Below are 21,866 nucleotides of genomic sequence, written 5' to 3'. Positions count from 1 at the left end.
GCTGCTCACCTGAGTATACTTACAGTTACTTCTTGATTATATGCTAAACAAGAGGTGGATTATTCATGAGTTTTCTGGGAAAGAGGTAGGCAATTCCTGGAACTGAGAGTTCTTCCCTGTTTTAGACCATATAAAGTAACTTCCTGACGTTGCTGTGGCATTTGTAAACTGTCATAGTGCTGTTGGAAGTGTCTTTTAGCATGCTAATACGTGATAATTAGTGTATAATGAGCAGTGAGGCCGACTGAAGGTCACTTTTGTCACCATCTTGGCTTTGGTGGGTTTTGGCTAGCTTCTTTACCACAACTTGTTTATTGGCAGGGGCTTTGTGACCTGTATTTTGTACCAGCCTCCCGTCTCATCCTGTGACTTAGAATGCCTTAACCTCCTGGGAATGCAGCTCAGTAGGTCTCAGCCTTATTTTACCCAGCCCCTATTCAAGATGGAGTTGCTGTGGTTCAAATGCCTCTGAGACCTCAGTGGCATCAACTTCTACCATGCACTTGAGCTAGTCATTTCAGCATCAATTTTGTCTCCATCTTATACAGTATTCAGCTAGTCATTGAGTCCTGTTGATGTCACTTTGGAAATGTCTCTCCCATGTATCTTTGCTTTTATTTCCTATATTACTTGCTTAATTTAGTCTTTACTTGTTGTTTTTTTTTTTTCCCCTCTGGAGTATTGAAGTAGCTTTTAAATTGGGTTCTGCCTTCGGCAATCCACTGTCTCCATTGCCTCTGGAGTTTTCTTTTTGAAACATAAATCTGAATGATGGGTTCAGTAGCCTTCAGTGGCCTTTCGTTTTATTGAAAAGTCCCTTTCTCTAGCTGTAGCCTTTCACAATATAGCTTTGATGTCCCTTTTCAACATTTTCTTCTGATCATTTTCTACTCCCTTTATCTGCCAGACTCTGATCACACCAGCCCATTCAATGTTGCTAATTTTTCAATGTACTTTCCGGGGACACCCTTCATCACCTCAGTTTGAGCACACATCAGTGCTCAATTCTATGCATGTGTAGGAGAAGAAAAGTTGTTTTCCTCTGTTCTTTATAGTTCTTAGTTGGGGTGGACCCCTGTAACAACAGACAGACTAAGATGAGAAAAACGAGTTTATTAACATGTATATTTCAAATATACATGGGAGATACCCAGATAAATGAGTAAATCTCAAAAGGGTAGATTTGAATTCAGGCTTAAATATCATCTTCAGCTAGAACAAAGAAAGCTGTTGGGGGATACAGTTATGGGAGGTAACCAGGAAAAGCATGAGACACAAGGGTAAGATTCCTTATATAGATTTAAGTCAGTGCCTTCTCCATTAATACAAGTCTCTAGTGATTTAGAGTCATCTTTCCTGATGCAGAGAGGGTGACACAGTTACAGATAGAGATTTCCTTTATAGATGTAAATTTTCCTACAAAAAGGTAACTTCTACTCTGCTTTTAGAGCTTCTCCTGTATTTTCAGTGTTCAAAATAATCAGCTTGAAATAATCTTTATGCCAAAGAGGCATACTTTGGGATGGCATATTCTGGTCTCTTAAACACACATCACTTTCTTTGAGTCCTCCTTTCCTTTCTTGGTCGGGATAAACAGATGGATCCTCTGTTACCCACAGAGCACTTCATTTCTTCTCTAACCATACTGAGTACTGTAGTCTGATGTGCATGAGAATTAATTTTCTTTTTGAATATGTCTGTTTTATTCAATAGTTTGTGAAGTCCTTGAGCTCCGCAGTTGTATCAAATTCATTTTTATATCCTTGGTACCTGTGGTAAATTGAATAATGGTCCCTTATAGATTTTCATGTTCTAATCCCTGGAACCTGTCAGTATGTTACCTTACATGATAAAAGGGATTTCCTAGATGTGGTTCAGTTAAGGATCCTGAGATGGGGCTATTATCTTATTACCATGATGGAGAAAGGCAGGAGGGTTGGGGCAGAGAAGGTGATGTGATGAGAGAAGCAGGGGTAGAGAGGGGATAGTCAGAAGAAGCAGAGGTTGCAATGATGTGCTTTGAAGATAAAGGAAGGCACCATGAGCCAAGGAGTGCATGTAGCCCCTGGAAGTTAGAAAAGGCAAGGAAGCTCATTCTCCCTTAGAGCCTCCATAAGGAATGAAACTGTGCAGATGCTTGATTTTAGCCCAGTAAGACCCATATTGGACTTCTGACCTTCAGAACTTTGAGATAACACATTTGTGTAAGTTTTGAGCTACTAATTTTGTGATAATTTGTTACAGCAGCAATAGGAAACTAATACAGTGGAGGAGAGGAAAAATATTTTTTTCTCTACCCATTGTAGGTTTATGGATGAGGCCTCTATGACAAAAAACAAATTAACAAGAGAAAAGCATACAAATTTATTTAATAAATTTTTATGTGACATGGGAGCCTTCATAAGGAAATTGAGACCCACAGAAATGGGTAAACCTGAGTATTTTTAGGCTAGGTTTGATAATGAGTGGATAGTTGTGGAGAAATATGATAGGATAAAAAGGGTATAATGTAATGGGAATAAATTGAGGGGAACTTAGAAAGGTCTATTTGTTCAGATTCTGCTCCATAACTGTCTTAATCCATTTTTTGCTGCTACAACAGAATGGCTGAGACTGGGCAACCGATAAACAATATAAGTTTACTTGTTTCATGGTTCCAGAGTCTGAGAAGTTAAATATCAAGGATGTGGCATCTGCTGGGGGCCTTTCTGCTGCATCATCCTATGGCGGAAGGTATAAGGGAAGGAGAGTGCATGTGAGAGAGTGAGAAGTGAAGGGGGCTAGAACTCATTATATTCTTAGGAACGTACTCTTATGATAAATAACCCACTCCCAAAATAATGACATTAATCCATTCCGAGTCACCTCTTAAAGATCCCACCTCTCAACACTGTTGCATGGGAGATTAAGTTTTCAACACATGCAATTTGGGGGACACATTCAACTCAAAACAGTGACGCTTCATCTTCAGAGACAAGGATGTTCCTTTTCTCCTGGTATAGGGAAGCACCTCTTAGATGAGGGTCAATGATCGGCTTCAAGGGAAAGTCAGAAAGTCCTTCTTAGGTTTTTTGACCAGCTTCAGGGGAGAAATATGGGGGCAGGTCAGAGAGACCTTCCTGCTACTGAAGGAATTTTTCTCACATTCCTTTAGCCTTAAAGTTTCACTATGCCAAGGTGCCATATTTTGTGTTAATATGTTCCGAGCCCCATCAACAGCACTTACACACATGTAACATGCAGTTGGGCTCAGTGTATTTGCATCTGACCTTGACTAATCAGAGAATTGTTCTCGATGCCCATGATGATCAAAGCTAACATTTGTTGAACCTTTTGCTGTGTGCCAGTCACCGTGGTCAACATTTATACTTGATCTTCATCATCACCATATGGCACCATTATTATCCCTATTTGGCAGATGAGAAAACTGATGCACAAAGTGTTTTAATAATTTTCCCCCAATCACACTACCCAATAGGTGATGGCACTGGGACATGAAAGTGAGCAGTCTGGCTCCCAGGTCTGTGTCCACAGCGCTCTATCCTGCTTAGTCATGTTCTCATGTCACATATGTGCAATTTATGTGTGCTGTTCTAGTGTGATATGTCGTGAAGAAAATTGGAAGAGCTAGATTTGAATATTGATGCCTTCAGTAATCAGTTGACTGTGTAAATGTTGGCAAGTCAGCTAACCTAGATCTGTGTGCCTGTCTTTGTTAAATCGTTCTTTTTCTGCTTACCTTATGGGGTTAATATGAAGACTGAATGATAAATCACATGGTAAAGTGCTTTGAGAAATAGCAGGCACTACACATATGCTATTTATAAGTATATATTTGGTTGATGTAGCTCTTCTGCAGATTTCCTCATAGCAGGATTACCTGGCTGGTCTGACTCATTTGGTGGGTAGGGGCTTAATAATATTTGGTAAATGCATTTGATAAAAATGCTCTTTTGCCCTCTTAGTTCTCATTCTCATATTTTGGGTTGTTGACACTAAAAATCTGAAAGCTCAGAATTTAGTCTCCTTCATAGAACTTTATTTTCTTTCCTACTTTTAAAAAATGGGCCTTTCTTATCTCACTCTCGAGCTAATATTTTTATCTTGTAGCCCATAGGAAGGTAGGATTTACGGAAGATTTGCAGTGATTTCAGCAGCTTTTCAGAAGGGCTTTGAGTGAACAGTTAATCTCTTGAGAATGCAAAGTCATTTGTGGTGGAGAATCTTAGGCCAGTGTTGAGTTGCAAATCCTGGGGAGGCCTGACTCAAGAAGATAGGGAATTTAAAAAGAAAGCCAGTGAAATACGTTTGATTTTCTTTCTCCCTGTCCTGCCCTAGCCTGCAATGTTACTTATTCCTTTAAGATGCTTTAATTGCTAATTGTCTGCTGTTTGATTTTGAGGTTAGTTGAGATCACCAGGATGATGGAAGGCCAGACCTGACCCGACCTGAATTCGTTGGCAAATTCTCAACTTTTTGAAAAATTAATGAGTTTTGGCTGAGATGACACCTGACTTTTTGCAGCATCTTGTTTTGATTTATTGTTTCTTTTGTTTACTTGTCAGATATTCCCGTCCACAACATGGATTTACAGAGTACAAATTTTTTTTTGCATGTTTAAAGTTAAGTCAAGCTATCCTGATTGGTGCAACATACAGACATAAAATGATACTTTGAGGGGCATCCTTATGGATACATTTTTGTTCCTCTCTCATTGTTTCCCTGGGATGAATTCTTAGACATAGAATTACTCCAGGAAGGGTACCCACTTAAAACATTAAAATCAAACCAAACAAAAAAAAGATACATATTAATAGATTATATTCCCTAAAGGCTGTACTAATTAACACTCCCACCAGTGGTGTATGAGAATGCGTATCTCACGGCAACTTTGTCAGTGTTCACTTACTCTGTAGCATTTCTGGAGTACTCACAATCTTGAGGTTCAGACATGTTTCAGAAGTTTTCAAAATCACCCCAGGTGATTTGAAGCTGAAACCACTGGTTTAGTTAATAGGAGAAAAGCATTCTCTCACTATCTCTTAGTGGTCTGAATCTCTCTCAGTATCCCCTTAAAATAGATCAGTCACATTAGGTCATTGGTGTGTTTTGCTCTACAGGACATACCGTTGCTAATGAGCAGCCCCTTCATCAGTCTAACACTCTCTTGAACCACTAATTCACAGTAATGTCACCTCTAGGCTTATTAATATAATCTTTTGCCCATGCAAAGTTCTCCAATGTTCAGATAATTCTGCTGGATGATGTTACCTTTCAACCGAACCACATCATCTTGTTGGCAAAGCACTTCACGAATACGATCTTATTTAACTATTGCAGGGACCTCGGAATTAGACATTTTCATTCTACTTTTACAGAGAAAGGAAAAGGAACCCAAATAAGTAGCTTTTCTCTAAGGTTGTGCAACTTATAATCACATGTTAGGAACTGACTCAATGTAGGTCTTCTGATTGCAAGTTCAGAGTTTCTAATCCTGTGTCAGTACCTGTCTTTGGCTTTCTCTAGTTCTGCTGCTTTTTTAATACACAAATTGATCTGGTTATTGGATTGTTATTAAGGTTTTTTTTTTTTAGTGTCTGCACTTCTTATGCTTATTTTCTTCTCTGTACGCTCATTTAGAATTCTACATATTTACAGCTGTGTTTCTCAACTTTTATTTTTATTATTGCTACTCCTTCCCTAGGAGAAAAATTTAATTTAATTTACATTCTTCCTAATGAGAAAAATTAAATATTAAACTGATAAGAACAGCTACTACACTTGATCTTATCCAAAAGGCTGAGAAGTGAAGAGAAATTAAATATTAAGGAATAAAATTTTGGCAGGTAGGGTTGAGCCTTGGAGGACCACAAACTATGATGTCTGATATTTTTGTTCCTCAACAACCAATTTTAATCTTCTTGGGAGTTCAGAAATGCTGTTACTGGACACACCAATTTAGATGACTAACCCTGGCTATCAGGGCAGAGAGGAGAGCTGTTGAACATACTGATGGATCATATAACCATATGTGTGCAACTAGTGGGACACATGACACGGACGTTACTCTCAGCTCACATCAACTAATGACTTACAAGGAAGCTGTGCTTCAGTGTGGGTGGCTAATTATTCAAACGTGCATTCTGTATGATTAAACCGCATGGAATTTCACATTTGCTTTTGTTTTCCATATATTTTATGGGTCATATAGATTATATCTCCACCTTTCACCCACTGCCTGCCTTTTTTATTAAATATGAGCTTTGTATAAGGCTTTTGTCTACTTTGATCACAGCTCTGGGCTGAACTTTTAGACTCATTAGTCTCTGATTTGTGGCAGTTACCTACATTTTTACTTATAATTTTAGATAAATAAATGCCGGCATGTTCATGGGCAGGAAAACACTGCATTGGTAGATAAGGGCCATTCCATGCTGGGCTTGACTGGTTGCCACCAACTCTGACATCCCTGACCCCTTGGCAGGGAAAGAATGTAAATGAGCGAGAATAAAGAGCCCCAGGTAGCTTCTGTTTGTTTTTACAAGAGAGCCAGAGCTAGGTGAGTTGGGAGAATGCCAGATATTATAAACACAGAGCCAGAGAAAAAGAACAAGGATGGCAAGAAGAGCCCAGGGACTGGGGCAGGTGCACTTGCAGGGAGTGGAGGTTGGCCCAGAGGAAGGTTTTCATTCATTTCTATGTGTAGAATTTTTAAGATTAACTTGCTAATTTTTTAATTGAAGTCAAGCAAGATTTTAAGTCATTTATCAGGGCTCATAGAGTACCTATTTATAGAAGTCAGAATAAAAGGAAATGAACCATGAATGCTAACAGGCATCTAGCAAATTTAATAAGATTTGAAAGTTAAATAAGCCAATGGAGCCTGCAGATTTTCTCCAGGGCCCCTTTACAAGTTTTAACTTTGTTTCCTTTTCCCCCCAACTCATTTGACACACTGTCTTGTGTGATTCTTTTAGCCTTAGCTTGTAGAACACTGAAATGATTTACAAGCCTGTTTTTAGAGGATATTTCATTTTTAGTTCAACATGTACATGATGATGGCTTCCTAGGTAACCTGCTGAAAAACAAAGTTGTTGTTGTTGTTTTTTTCTCTTTTTCAGGTGCTAGACTTTCAATCAGGATAAAGGAGATTGTATGAATTATCTGTTGTTGCATAACAAACTGCCACAAGTAAAACAACAAGTATTTATTATCTCAAATTTTGTATGGCTTAGGTGGGTCCTGTGCTTCAGGGTCTCTTACAAGGCTGCAATCGGTTGTTAGCCAGGACAGGGATCTCATCTGAAGGCTCAGCCAGGAAAGATCCACTTCCATGCTCCCATGGTTGTTGCATCATCCAGTTTGTTCAGGGCTTTTGGACTGAGGGCCTCCGTTTCTAGCTGCTTTGGAGGCCACCGTCAGTTCCTGGTTACATGGGCCTTCTCAACATTGGAACTTGCCTCCTCAAAGCCAGCAAGAGATACAGTCTGCTGGAAAGACATCCACCATCTTTGCTATATTCTGTTGGTTAGAGGGTCACTAGTCCAGCCCACACTAAAGGACAGGAGATTAAACAAGAGTATTAACACCAGATCGAGGGGCACTTTAGGATCCTAGGCCAAGGAGATATGTGACTCCATCCCAACAAGCCTTTAGGATCTTAGATTCTTTGAGAGAAGAGACCTCTTTTTTCGTAGTTAAAATATTTACAAAACCTTTGTGAGGTGGTAGCTAGCACTTTGTACTGAACTGGCTTGTGGAGCCCTGGGCTAGCACCGTGCAGGGCATGAAAGACCAGCCACTCTGAATGCACATGGAGAACCGCCTTGAGCAATCTCAAGCCAAGAGAAAGAAGAGGCCTTAGAGCTCCAGCAAAACAATGGCAGAAAACATACCCTTATCTTTTCCTTCTCATTTTCAAAGCTGTATTAGAGGGAAAGGAATATATTCTGGTTCTGGAGATTTTCAGTTTTCTTTTTATCTCATTAATTCCCGGCTGGGTGCCCAGGACAAGATATCCAAAAAGCCTTTTTTGAATCGCAGGTACTGTGAATATAAATAGAAGAAAGACACCATCTCTTCCTTTAAGGAACTTACAGTCTTATGGAAGAGACACAGATGGAGGTGGACAATTACCAAATATCATCAAAAAGCCTGAGAAAAAGTTATGCAAAAGCCACTGTGTGAGCACAGAGGCTGTAAACCTAATCCTAAGTTGCATGTGGGTGAGTATTAGACATCACTCAAGGAAGGCTTCCTGGAAGATGTGACACAGAGTTGAATTAACTGGACTTAACCTTTGAAGAAATGAAGGCAGGCTTTGCTGGGAGGCATTGGAGTATTAGGTATAAAGGTTTAGAAGCAGGAGAGCATTTGGGACTTCACAAAACTGCAAGTTGTTCAGTATGGATGGAGTTTAGGGGCCTTTTTGGAAAGTGGTAAAAATTGAGGCTGGAGCTGGGTGTGGTGATGCCTGAAATCCCAGCTATTCAGGAGGCTGAGGCAGGAGGATCACTTGAGCCCAGGAGTCAGAGCCTTCAGCGATCTATGACTGCACCACTGCACTCCAGCCTGGGTGACAGAGTGAGACCCTGTCTCTACAAATAAAAAGATGAGGCTGGCAGAGTAGGCAGGAATAAAATGATCATCAGTGTTCTTGGATGTTGTTCCAAGGATTTTGGACTTTACCTTAAAGGAATCAGGGGATAATCCAATCAGATTGTGATTTAGAAGTAGAGACGGATTGGAGGGGTGTTAGGAAACAAGAAGACCAAATAGTATGTAGGTGAAGGGAGAGGGGCTCTAAAATACAATGAAGTCAGAGGGAGAGGAGACAGTGCATTTGAGATCCTAAGGGTGCAGAATCATCAAGACAGGGTGATGGCACTGGTTGTGGAGGGGGAAACAGAGGAAGAAGGGAAGCTTGACTTAGATTTCTATCTTCAGTGACTGGATAGATGGTGGGGTGACTCGTCAGTCTACAAAATATTGGGAAAGTGATACGTTTGAGTTGTTTTGGAATTATTAATTATAGGACTTTGTAGGAATCTGAGCAGAGATGAGCAGTGTTTCAGGGTGTCCAGATCTGGAGCTCAGGTGAGTGTGGAGGAGAGAGAATGCGGACCCAGAGGAGAAATAGGGTGAAGGGTGAGTGCCTGTGACATCTGCAGTTAGGGGGAAGAGGACACTGTAAGAGAGGAAGAGAAATGAGTGGTATGATAATCAAGGTTCCTGGGGTTACAGGCCACAGGAGCCAACACAAGCTAGCTCAAGCAAAAACACACTTTTTAGAATTTAGGATATCAAAGGCACTAAAGGTTCTGGAACTAGGACCCAAAAAGTCTCCAGGAGCACAGCAGGCACTCTGTCACACTAAGTTCCTCATATCGCAGCAAAGCTGTTTCCTTTTTCTGTCTAAATACCATCTTCCTTCACTGCTCTGTGCGGGTGACAAACCCACAGCTCCTGAGTTGAAGCCTCCCCAAATAATGAAGTCACGCATCCAGTTGACTGTCTTTCGACCTCAACTCTAGTTTTCTGGGAGAGTTAGTCTAGTGTTTCATCTTGGAAAGGTGCCCATGGTGTCATGCAGTACAAATGTGGCTAATGAGGGCCCACCCTGGCTGTAGTCAGCCCTTAGAGAAGGAAGGATGTAGTTAGAATCATATCTACCTTGGGCAGCTGAAATGGTAGGAAGACAGTGGCAGGAAGAGGGGTCAAAAAAGCCAAACAAAGGGAGAGATTCAAAGAGGAGGGAGGAAGTGGTCCACTGTGCTAGATGCCGCTGACCCAACAGAAGGATTGAATTCAGGAAGAAGAGGACTGTGAGTCCACGACTTTGAGTAGCTAAGTTTGAGAAAATAAGTGGGAAATTGTTGGTTTTCATTTAGACGGGTAAGGCATAAGTATGCTTCTCTGGTCGGGGGGGGAAGAGGAGGAACAGGCATTAAATTGGGAGGGCAGACAATACAGATGAAGGAGGGAGTAACTGATGGATGAGATTCCCGAGGAAGCAAGAGGGAACACAGATGGAGGGATTAGCAGCAGACGGGAACAGGCCACAGCTCTCACCAAGGCAGGCAGGAAATTGGGGTGCAGGTGTAGATAATTTGGAGTGTGGGCTGCTAAGAAACTAAGTCCACATTCTGGCGACAGGAATTATTTACTCTTTACAAAACTCTAAGTTCTTCTCTTGCTCCTTAAATGTATTGAATAAATGCTGAGAAGAGCAATTTAAAGGTCTTTGACAACTAAAGAATCTGGTATTCCACATGCTGGGGGATTGACACAGAGAGCTTACGCCAGGCCAGGACTCCTTACAGGGGCCCCCAGTTGGGCCCAGTGTCCCTGTCTGAGAAAATGCTCCTGTGTTCCGGCCGTGGTCTGTGTTTCCCCGGAATCCATATGTTGAAACTTAATTTCCAGTGTGATAGTATTAAGAGGTGGAGCCTTTAGGAGGTGATTTAGTCATGAGGGTGGAGCCCTCAAGAGTGGGATCAATGATTTTATATAAGAGGCGTGAGGGTGCTGTTCATCCCTGTTGCCCTCCCATCTCTTTTACCTCGTGAGGGTGCAGCAACAAGGCACTATCTTGGAAGCAGAGAACAGCCGTCACGAGACACGGAATCTGCTGGTGCCCTAATCTTGGAATTCCCACCATCTAGAACTGTAAGTAGTACACTTCTGTTGCTTATAAATAAATTACCCGGTCTGTGGTATATTGTTACAGCAGAACAAACAGACTCGGACAATTCCTAAGTGAGTTCAAGAACATCCCATGAGAAACATAAAAATATGAATGTATCACTCCAGCCTGGGCAACAGTGAGACCCTGTCCCTACAAAAAATAAAAAAGAGTTAGCTGGGCATGGTGGTGTGCACCTGTAGTCCCAGCTACTCAGGAGGCTGAAGCAGGAGAATTGCTTGAGCCTAGGACTTCGAAGTTACGTAAGTGAGCTATGATTGCTCCACTGTACTCTCGCCTAGACAACAGAGTAAGACCCTGTCTCTTAAAAATAATGAAGGTAGCTAATGACAACTGTACAAGAATTAGAAAACTTCGAGTTTGTTTTTCTCCTATCTTCTCGCCATGGCTTTCCTCTCCTCACTGAGGCTGACTCTTCTTATAAGTGAGAGGATCCCGCTCTGTTGCCCAGGCTAGAGAGCAGGGGGCGAGATCATGGCTCACTGCAGCCTTGACCTCTCAGTCTTAGGTGATTCTTGGTTTCATGAACAGTATAGGGCTTGGGTCCTGTGCAAGATGGCCTTGCTCCCAAGCTTGTCAGCTGTCATTGGCAAAGCACGTATCTAAGGATGTCTGGCCCTAAGTGGACTCATCCTCCCACCCACTACTCCATTTACCAGAAGACCTGGAAGGTTTTCTTCCATGCATCTTTAGCCAGGCTAAGTGAGAATTACTAGCATGGGATTCAAGAGAAACTTAGGTTTAGTAAAAAAGAGAAACTGGACTTATATATCATTAAATATTCTAAAGCAATATTTTTTCCTCTAAGAAATCTTCTGGTTTAGTTTACCAAAAAGAGGATGAGATGATGTGATTTTACCCAAGTTAATTTATTTTTCAAATGGAAGAAGCAAGCAGGTTTTTGTGTGTGTGTGTATTTAGGAAGCAGAAACCATGATTTGTGGGAATTCGTTCATGGTAATAGTCACCAGCATTTTTTGAGTGCCTCACATGTGCCTGGAATCGTGTCGTCAGAACCTGTGCCTGGCACTTAGCAGGTGTCAGGAGGCACAGGTCTGCCGATGCACTTAACTAGTGTTTGTGCTACCAGAGGATGCAGAGGGCAGACTTTCTAGTACCAGGGATGAGCCATGAGAGTAGCTTCGTCAAATCTGCCAGACTTTGCTGGAGTGTCCATAGTACTCCTATTTACTCCTGATTTTAGGCCTAGAAATTCTCTACTTGATCTGAGGGAGGGGTATTGGATCATTGAGGGAGCAAAAACAAGTCCTTAAGCCCTTCCACCTGCCCCTCCACAGAGGCTTCCGAAATTCCAAACCCAGGGGAGATGGCTCTTTGACCTTCAGGTGGCAGAATAACTTATAGGAGAGCTGAGGCATTCCAGGGATTTGCTTCCCTGGGATATTTATTTGAATAGGTCCTTATTCTGGACAGAAGACAAAATTAAGGACTGTGCCTTGAAAATAGAGATTTGTCAGCCTTCTTCCTGGGTGAATAGAATGTTCAGTGGGTGCAGGTGAGGCTTTATCAGACTTCAAGCTGCCCCACCACAGCCCATCCTCATTAATTCCTAATACTTGCAATACAACTCTATCAGTAAGACCTTATGCCTGATAAAGTCCCGTTCCTCTCTTAAGACTATAACCGTATACTTTGCTCATGCTATTGTACTTTTGTCACTTTGAAGTCCCTGTTTGAATTTAAAGAGTGGTCTCTTTGACTAAATTTCCCTAGCAGAATATCCAGATTGGTTCAAAGCCCGTGAGTAGAGGCAGTAGTTCTTCTTAAATACTGTTGTTTTAAATACTGAGGGACAATTCACAAGGACACCTTCATCTGGGGTGTTGGGTGCATTTCATTCTCACTTTTAAATTAACAAACTATTTTGGGAATTGAGACATTTGACATTAGATGACTCCAGGATTTCACTGTCCTAAAGCTGGTCTAATCAACTTGCGGAGCATTCAAAGAATTTGGTTTAGTTTAAAAAATTATTGATCTCTGTGAGCCAATGCATATAATGGTCAAGAAAAGACAATATTAATTCATTGTAATAAAGGCTAGAATAGTTGTTTCCTCTGAAGAGGGTGGGGATGGGACAGGGGCATAAGCTTTCTAGAATGCTGGAAGTGTTTATAACTTGTTTCAGGTGTTGAGTTTCACAGGAGCATACAAATGTAAAAATTCATAGAGCTTTATTTACAGCAGTGAAAAAGAACACAAAAATTTTCATCTAGGGGTTGATCCCATCATTCCCTAAGATTGCAGGCTTCATTTTAGGTCCTCAGTGTAAACCTTTATGGAGCTTTAAGATCCTGTAGGGAGTTACAGGATCAGATTTGTGCTTTGAGGAGCTCTCTCTGGTTGTTGCTAGAGAAAGGGTTGGAGGGGACTAAGTGAGAGCAGGGGCCATGGCTGGGAGGCTGATGCTGTGGTCAGCAAGAGAGAGCAGGCCCTTGATTAGAGGGCAGGCAAGGGGCTTTGTGGGGTGCAGGAGGAGGTGTGGAGGGTGACTCCCAGGAGTCCTACAGGAGCAGTTGTGTGGAGGGAAGGGCCAGTGCCTGGAGATCAAGAATTCAGCTGCAGGCATGTTTAGTTTCTAATGCCAGTGAGCCACTGTTGAAGATGACAAGTAGGTAATTAAGTAGATGAGTCTGGAGTCAGAAAATCAGTCTGAGCTGAAGTTATAAATTTGGGAGTTGCTGGCATGGTATTTAAAGCAATGAGAATGCATGAAATCACTTTGGGAGAGAGCATAGAGTAGGAAGGAAAGGGGTTCCAGGACTGTGTCCTGAGAAATTGCCACATTTAGGGGTCAGGTAGGGGAGGAGTCAGAATAGGAGGCTGAAAAGGAATGAACGGGGAGTACAAGAACAGCAAGAAGACCGAGCTGTCCTGGTGTCCAAGGGAAGAATGTTACAAGAAGTGGAGAGCGGTCAACTGTGGTGAATGCTGTTGAGGAGTCAAGTAAGTGGAGGACTGAAATCCTCAGTTGGATTTCATAGCATGGAGGCCATTGGTCATCTCAGCAAGAATGGCTTATTTGGAGGTGTGCTGGTAGAAGCCACACGGTAGTGAAACGAAGCTGTATGTTTTTTTCTTGCAGGTTATTTGTTGCTTTAGTCATGTATTCAAAATATCAATCCTTCCTGTAACATTTAATTATATAAGCTTAATTCTATGATGTAATGTAAAGGGATTAATTGGAATCCAGTTTCTTTAGCTGTTTTAGTGAAAGACATTCACGATAGAAAATTGCAGTGGGAAACTATTTTTGTGGCTTTGTATTTACTCATTTGGATTTTTAAAGAGGTCATTTCATGGTCCATTCCTGCCCCCATGCAGGAATGAACTGCATGATACTTGATTCATATTGCTTTAAAGGGCAAAGTATTGAGGGAATTTCTTGGGAAATTTAGATTTTGTCTAGCTGATCCTGAGGCTAAGTATCCCTGGAGGCTAAATGGCCAGCGTCTTTTCTTAAACTTATGGAAATCCCAATAAGGGGAAGAAAGCAGGGCAGGGAAGGCTTACCTCACTTTATTTCAGAAGTCAAGCATATGGTTTTGTTGACTAAAATACATAGACTGAGAAAAAAGAAAAACAAAGGAAAAAAGTCTCAATTATGTTCAGGTCTTGAGCTGAGGAAGTGTTTTGTGAATATGATGCATCTTATGGCTTTGTATTTGTTGTCAACTCAATATTTTGTCAAGGTTGAAAAGTAGATGTGTGACTTTCCTACTTCCTACAACACAGTAACATCTAGCCCTGGATCCTGGTGCTCCATGATATTGGGAACAAAGGCAACAATTTGAGTATTATCTAGATAGAGCCCAGCAAGTAGTAGGTGCCCGAATAATATTGTGTTGAATAAAGTTACACTGAAGGGAAGTCTGTCCCTGACAATCTCCCTTCTCTTGTTTGCTGAGTCTTAGGCTCTTAAGAGAAATGATCTGTATTAATTTTCTCCTTATTCTTGCATTTAGGAGGTTCTCCTGAGAATTAGAAAGTCCAGTCTAGGCCGGGCGCGGTGGCTTACGCTTGTAATCCCGGCACTTTGGGAGGCTGAGGCAGGCGGATCACGAGGTCAGGAGATCGAGACCACAGTGAAACCCCGTCTCTACTAAAAATACAAAAAATTAGCCGGGCGTGGTGGCGGGCACCTGTAGTCCCAGCTACTCGGAGAGGCTGAGGCAGGAGAATGGCGTGAACCGGGGAGGCGGAGCTTGCAGTGAGCCAAGATTACGCCACTGCACTCCAGCCTGGGCGACAGAGCGAGACTCTGTCTCAAAAAAAAAAAAAAGTCCAGTCTATAGTAAGTTTACCTATGCTGGTGTCAACAGGGAGGGTTAACATCCTGCTTCACAGGAAGGTAGCACATGTTAGGCTTTTACTATACATGGTTAATATTTTCAGGATGAAATTTGATTTTACAGCATGGTCATATTTATGCAATATGATATTATAATACAATTGTGAGGAAAAAATAGCGGTTTTGTTTTGTTTTGCATGCAAGGAAATGTGCTGGGATGACCGAGAAAGAAAGCACTGAAGGAAACAACTTCACTCCTACTATTTGTGGAGCTCGTTTGGTTCTGGCAGGAAGTCAAGGTTTCAGAGGAGACGGGATGTTCAGTTTGGTCCAGGTGATCTTCAGTCTTCAAGAATCTAGAGAGACTTGGGGGTTGTCCATGATTCATCGGAAGAGCTATTTCACAGACCTCAGGGTTCGTTAAGGGTTAGAATCACGGTGCCTTTGTAGATTTTTCTTAGATGGAGGTGAAGGTATGAGTAGATCTATTTTGAAGGTAGACAAACCAGGATTTACCTTTGCATCTCCTTAGTCACTGGGACCAGGAGATAGCATAAAATCACTTGTGCTGTGTATGGTTGTACATATATGAGCCATCTCACTATAGGGCTCCCCTGTCTTAACCAGGTCTGGACTATTGCTGCTAAGAAAATTGAGGCCCCCTGGTTTAGTATTTTCCATCAGCGTAAATGACCCCAACAAGTAAGTGCCCATGGGTGGCACCGTGATTTTTGATATACAGTTGGTATCAAACTAATTGTAATGGGTCTTGGCGAGATGAAGTCATGGACTGTGGGAGGTAGATGGGGTGTGAGTGGGGAACACTTGAGTCGGAGGTTTCTTTTCCTCTGAAGGAATGATGATGATGATAATGATGCCTACTGTTTATTGAAAGAGCACAGATGTGGTCCTGCCCTCTGTCTTGGCATGATGAAAATAAAGCTCAGCAAGTTCTTATGTGTTCTTTGACCCTGAAATCCCAATGGTCTAAAAATAGATTTCGAAACTACCTTTCCTAAAGAGAATCAGAAAAATGTTTGGGGTTCTCCCAACATTTTCTCTTTGTATATTCTTGTTTCTCTGTTTATTCTACCATGCTTTTTTGTGGGCCCATTGCTATAACTGTTACCATGACATTTGAAATTCCCAAGTGCTATAAAGAGACAGTGTTGTTATTATTGCTGTTTGTTGTTATTTTTATTATTGCTGTGATTGCAGGGAGGCAAGGAACTGGGTTTGACAGGTGGAAGGGGGAATTCCAACAAGAGTACGTCTGGGATGATGGGAAGCCGAGGACCGCGATACTGAGAGAGTTAGACAGGATGTGACTAACGAGAACAATGCTATCAATATGCAAAGCATACAGAATTGTGAGTCTGGTTCCAAAAATGCCACCACTGCAAAATTACAATAGCAGCGTTTTCTTAGTGCATAAGCCAAGTGTTATTTTAGCCTGAGAGGAGGCAGCTGAACTGGAGATAGTGAACGTACCTAAACAAATGTGGCCTGGGATGAAGCTGCAAAAACACAAAAGGGCTGCATGCTGGCATGGAAACCGCCTCAGAGCTGAAACAACAGAAGCTGAAGTTGAACAGTGTCAGCCCAGGATGTGTGGTTTGCCCTGGGTCTGTTTTGGAGGCCTTGGGAAAACAGCCCTACAGATAAATTCTCCAGATTTGCGGTCTAAAACTGGTACAAAAGAAACAGCTCTGTCTAACTTGGCAAGATTGAAGAGCTTTCTGGTGGTTAACTTGCACTGTGCATATCTATTTGTATGCCCTGCATTTCATCTGAATACTATTAAAATAAATGGAATTAGAAGTCCCTCACCCACCCCATTCCGAGCCCAGAACATTTTTTTTTCCATTGCCTTCTGAACTCTGCTCAGTACGGGGGTCTTCCTAGTTTGGAAAAACCACGCTTGGGTGTTCTAGAGGAGGGGATAAAGAACAAAGTCAGATAAACCTAATCTCCCATCTGTAAAATGCTACTAATAATAACTACTTCATAGGGTTATTGTGAGAATTAAATGCAATTAATAATATTGCAATTTAATATAAAATTCATTATCATTAGATGCCATACATGTGTAGAAGATCTAATAAAACTATATTACTGGATACTCATCGTGTCTTACCCACTGTTTCACTGTCTTTATATGCAATTTCTTATTTGGGATAAGCAACTTAATCCAGGGACGCACGTAAAGCTTATAAAGTGTAGAAAGATTTGAAATCCTCAGAACTGCTGGTAAAGCTCACATGTAACCATTGCTACTGTTCCCTAATTTGGAATCTGGCATTTTGTAGGTACAGTACTGACTAAATTCATTTAATTAAATATGGAGCAATCCAAAACTCCCATGTTCTTTTCTCCTGGTTTCATACAAACTGTCCACAATGCAGTCACCAAACCTTTGCATCTCCTTAGTCACTGGGACCAGGAGATAGCATAAAATCACTTGTGCTGTATATGGTTATACATATATGAGCCATCTCACTATAGGGCTCCACTGTCTTAACCAGGTCTGGACTATTGCTGCTAAGAAAATTGATGACCCCTGGTTTAGAACTTTGTCTAACAACAAACGACTTTGAATAGGCAAGTGGTTTTTCTGTGGTGAAGTAGATGACTCTTTACTTTCTTTTTTCCTTTTTTTTTTTTCTTGGAAACACGCTGAGTGCTGTTGTCTCTCAGGTCTGCTGGCAGGTTTTGTTGCAAGGAGACTATGCAGGAATCTGCCTGCTTGGCTTAATCACTGGCAAAAAAAACCACGCACAATTGCCGAGCAAGTCCCAGGTTGAAGTGGGCACTGTGCACAGGAGCTGCTTTATCAGACTTAAAGGGATGCTGCGAGAGGCAAGAGCACTTCTCCCAGATGTAGGCTCTAACCTGGAAGGGACAGTGGCTCTCACAGGCCCGGTAATAATGTGAGCATTAAAAAGCAAAGCGGCTGGGCGCGGTGGCTCATACCTGTAATTCCAGCATTTGGGAGGCCAAGGTGGGTGAATCACCTGAGGTCAGGAGTTCGAGACCAGCCTGGGCAACATGGTGAAACCCTGTGTCTACTACAAATACAAAAGTTAGCCGGGTGTGATGGTGCACGCCTGTAGTTCCAGCTACTCGGGAGGCTGGGGCAGGAGAATTGCTTGAATCTGGGAGGCGGAGGTTGCAGTGAGCCGAGATCACGCCACTGCACTCCAGCCTGGGCAACAAAGCGAGACTTCGTCCCCACCCCCCCAACCCCCCCCAAAAAGCAAGGGAAACTGTTAGGGTGCCTCTGATCCTTCCAGTGTCTGTATCTGTGTTTACTGGCTTTATCATTACTCTTACCCTAGAGCCTTCTGCAGGCCTCATGTGTATTCATCGCAAATATACCATCTCCAATGTGCCAGGCATGAGGTCAGGCCCTGAGGATCCAGTAATGAGACATAGTTCCTATCTATATATTGTCTCTTCCTTTTTCTATGTACCCCCTAAAGCTGGAGATGCCGTTTTACCTATTCTTGGAAAGACTTTCCTAGCTATGTGTAACTCATAGTAAGAATCAAGGGAGTATCTATGATTAATAATACATATATTTTGAGACAGGATTTCACTCTGTCACCCAGGCTGGAATGTAGTAGCATGATCACAGCTCTTTGCAGCCTCAACCTTCCCTGGCTTAGGTGATCCTCTCACCTGAGCCTCCTGAGTAGCTAGGATTACAGGTGCCTGCCACCACGCCCAACTAATTTTTGTATTTTTTATAGAGACAGGGTTTCGCCATGTTGTCCAGGCTGGTCTCGAACTCCTTGGCTCAAGCTGTCCACCTGCCCCGGCCTCCCAAAGTGCTAGGATTACAGGCATGAGACATTGTGCTTGGCCAGATTAAACTTTTTAAGAGGACTTGTCCCATCATTTCATGTTAATTCTCCTGTTTTTAAGAAGTCAGTTTAGCAGCAATATTTTAACTTATTCTAATACTCATTAATTTATTAACAAATATTTTTGGATGTCTCTTATCTGTAAGGCGCGATGTGGTTCATGTTTTTGATGAGTGGGTATTTTCGTTTGTACAGATCTTTTAAATGAAAATTTGCAATAGATGAAAGAGGAGTCTTGCATTCAGCAATTTGCGCTGTATTTAATGAGTCGGCCACCTTGTGTCTTCCCCTCCTATGACATAGCCCTTCAGCTCACCCTACAATTGCCACATGAAAACTCTCATGAAACCCACAGGGTCAGTATCTCTCAAGTACTCTTTTCCTCCACTTCTGGGGCATGATCTTGCAATGTACTCCTTACTGCCCCATCTTGGAAACTTGTGCCTATAGCCTTGTTTTCTATACAGTGTTTAGCCAAGGTCTTTGACCGGAATATAGATCACAAAAAGTACCGGTTGTCAAATGTCAAAGTAACTGACATTTGACAGAGAGATTATATTTGCAGATGCCAAGAATTAGCAAACATTTTTTTCTGATCATCTCAGGCTATTTGAAGAAGTTATGAATTCACCAAATTGACTGAAACCTGCCCTCTGAATAATTCTTCGGCACTATATAAACCAAAGTTCGTGTTGGTTCAAGCAGGCAGGAGGGCTGTGCATCTATGGTGTGGGAGCCCCCTCAACTAGAGGCTAGAAAAAAACAGCATTTGTGCTGCAGTTGGTTTTGGTATCAGATGAGCAGCTTTAAATTGGGAGTCAGGAGAACTGGAAGACTTGAGTCCAAGAGGAAGGTAGTTGAAGCAGAGATGGCTCAGAAACCACTAGGACCTGTGCATCAACACCTGCCTCAGGTCTTTATGGGCATAACTGCTAAACCTTTGGAAGCCTGAGGTTTACAAACCACTTACCTTAAATGTGTAATGCTTAAATTTTGAGAAAAAAATTTTAAACGTTTACCAAAGGATGCTCATTGCCTGAAGTAGAATAGACCTTCATTTTACAATTGATATTTGGAAAAAATTCTGGATTAGTTCATATTAGATTTAATGAAAATTAGCAGTGGAAGAATTTATTCTCATGATCGTGATTGAACTTATCTTGGGTGGGTGCTTCAGTTCTGTGTCTTTGTGTCAGGAAGGGCTGTGGGCTGGAAAGAGCCCTGAGCTCAGCTGTGTCTCATGTCAGCCATGCTCCTTCAGAACCACAGAATAAGGCGCAAGGACTAGACATCTGAAATCATTCACAGCTAATCGCTGTAATTCCATCATTTAGTTCATTAATTCAACAAATGTTTATCAAGCATCACCTACTAAGTGCCAGGCATCTTCCTAAGTGCTAGTTTATAGCGGTGAACAAACAGAATTCCTTCCCTTGAGAAGCTTCAATCGGCAGCATGGGTGAGACAGACAGTGAGCAAGATAAATCGGTAAACAACAGTAGATATCAGAAGGTGAGAAGGAAGTACTGTAGAGAACTCCCTCGAAACACAGCAGAGGAATGGGAAGGATTTGCAGTTTTCAATAAGGAAGGCTTCCTTGAGAAGGTGACCTTGAATAAAAACTGGATGGAGGTAAGGAGGCAAATGCCACGGGTCTCTGGGGGATCTTCCTGACAGAGGAAAGAGCACATGCAGATGCCCTGAGGCAGGAGCTTGTTGGCAAGTGTGAGAAATAGCAAGCAGTGGAATGATCCTGAATAGGAGAGAAGGTCAGAAACGGGGAGAGGGGGCGGTTCTTGATTATATAGTGTCTTGAAGGTCTTTGTTATAACTCTGGATTTTACTGAGTGAGGAAGAAAGCCACAGGGGGGTTCTAAGCAGAGCGAAGATATAACATAACTTATCTTTTAAAAGAATCACTCTACATGACATGCTAAGAAGAGGCTATAGAGGCGAAGCAGGGAGCCCAGGTGGGAGGCTGATGCAATATTCCAGACAAGAATTGATGGAGGTGGTAAAGGGGCGATCCATTTGAAAGATTTGCATATGGTAAGTTGTGAGTGTGGGACAAAGTGTAGAGTCAAGGATAGTCCAAGCATTTTGGCCTGAACAGCTAGAAATACGGGAGTGGCCATTAACTCAGGCGGGGTACTCTGTGACCATAGCAGATGTTTGGAGACTGACCAGTTATTCTGTTTTGGACATTGCAAGTTTTATAAGGGCATGAGACCTCCAGGAGGAAATGTTGGGTAGACAGTTGGATACAGAAGTATGCAACTCAATGAAGACATCTGGGATAAAAATATATAGTTGAGAGACATGAGCGTACGGATGGTACTTAAAGCCATCAGCCTGGATGAGCACACCAAGGTATGAGTGAGAAAGAAGGTATTGAATGAAGGGTTTAAGGACTGACCGACCTTTGGGGTACTCAATTTTGAGTCTGGGACACAAGGAAATAGCAAAGGAAGGTGAGAAAAAGCAACCATTAAAAAAGAAGGAAAGCCAGCCCAGAGAAGAGTCCCAGAAGCCAACTGAAGAAGAGGATATGAAGAAGATGTGATCTACTGTGTCAAATGCTGTAAATAAGATGGCAACTGAGAACTGAGCAGTATATTCAGCACCGTGGACGTCATCGGTGGCCTTGAGGAGAATTGTTTGGTTGGTGTGGTGGGGCAGATGCTTTTTGGAGGGAGTTGGAAACAAAATGGAAGAAGAGGAACTGGAGACAAGTGTAAAGACTCTTGAAGAGTTTTGCTGCAAAAGGAAGAGAAGAATAGTCTGGTACCTTATAGGAGAACTTCAGTCAGGAGGATTCTGTTTTGTTGTTTGGTTTGGTTTTTGCTTTTAGAGGGGCAAAACAACAGTATGAAGGTTTATTGCTGGTACTGATCTAGTAGAGAGCAAAAAGTTAATGATATGGAGGGGAGACTTGCTATTGGTTTGCCAAGTAGGAAGGAGGAGATGGGGTCTGTTGACGAGG

General features: G+C 42.0%; 1 protein-coding gene and 1 pseudogene across 1 annotated transcript in view; one reads left to right on the top strand and one right to left on the bottom strand.

Annotated features, from left to right (window-relative positions):
* LYPD6 (LY6/PLAUR domain containing 6) overlaps window positions 1-21,866 on the top strand; it is a 144,245-nt gene that overhangs the window by 30,244 nt on the left and 92,135 nt on the right. The gene's annotated exons all lie outside the window — the stretch shown is intronic.
* On the bottom strand, window positions 5,685-5,811 carry LOC115831977 (annotated as a pseudogene).

This window comes from Nomascus leucogenys, chromosome 20 (assembly GCF_006542625.1).
Source record: "Nomascus leucogenys isolate Asia chromosome 20, Asia_NLE_v1, whole genome shotgun sequence".
Taxonomy (NCBI): domain Eukaryota; kingdom Metazoa; phylum Chordata; class Mammalia; order Primates; family Hylobatidae; genus Nomascus; species Nomascus leucogenys.
This window is presented reverse-complemented; position numbering and strand designations above follow the sequence as displayed.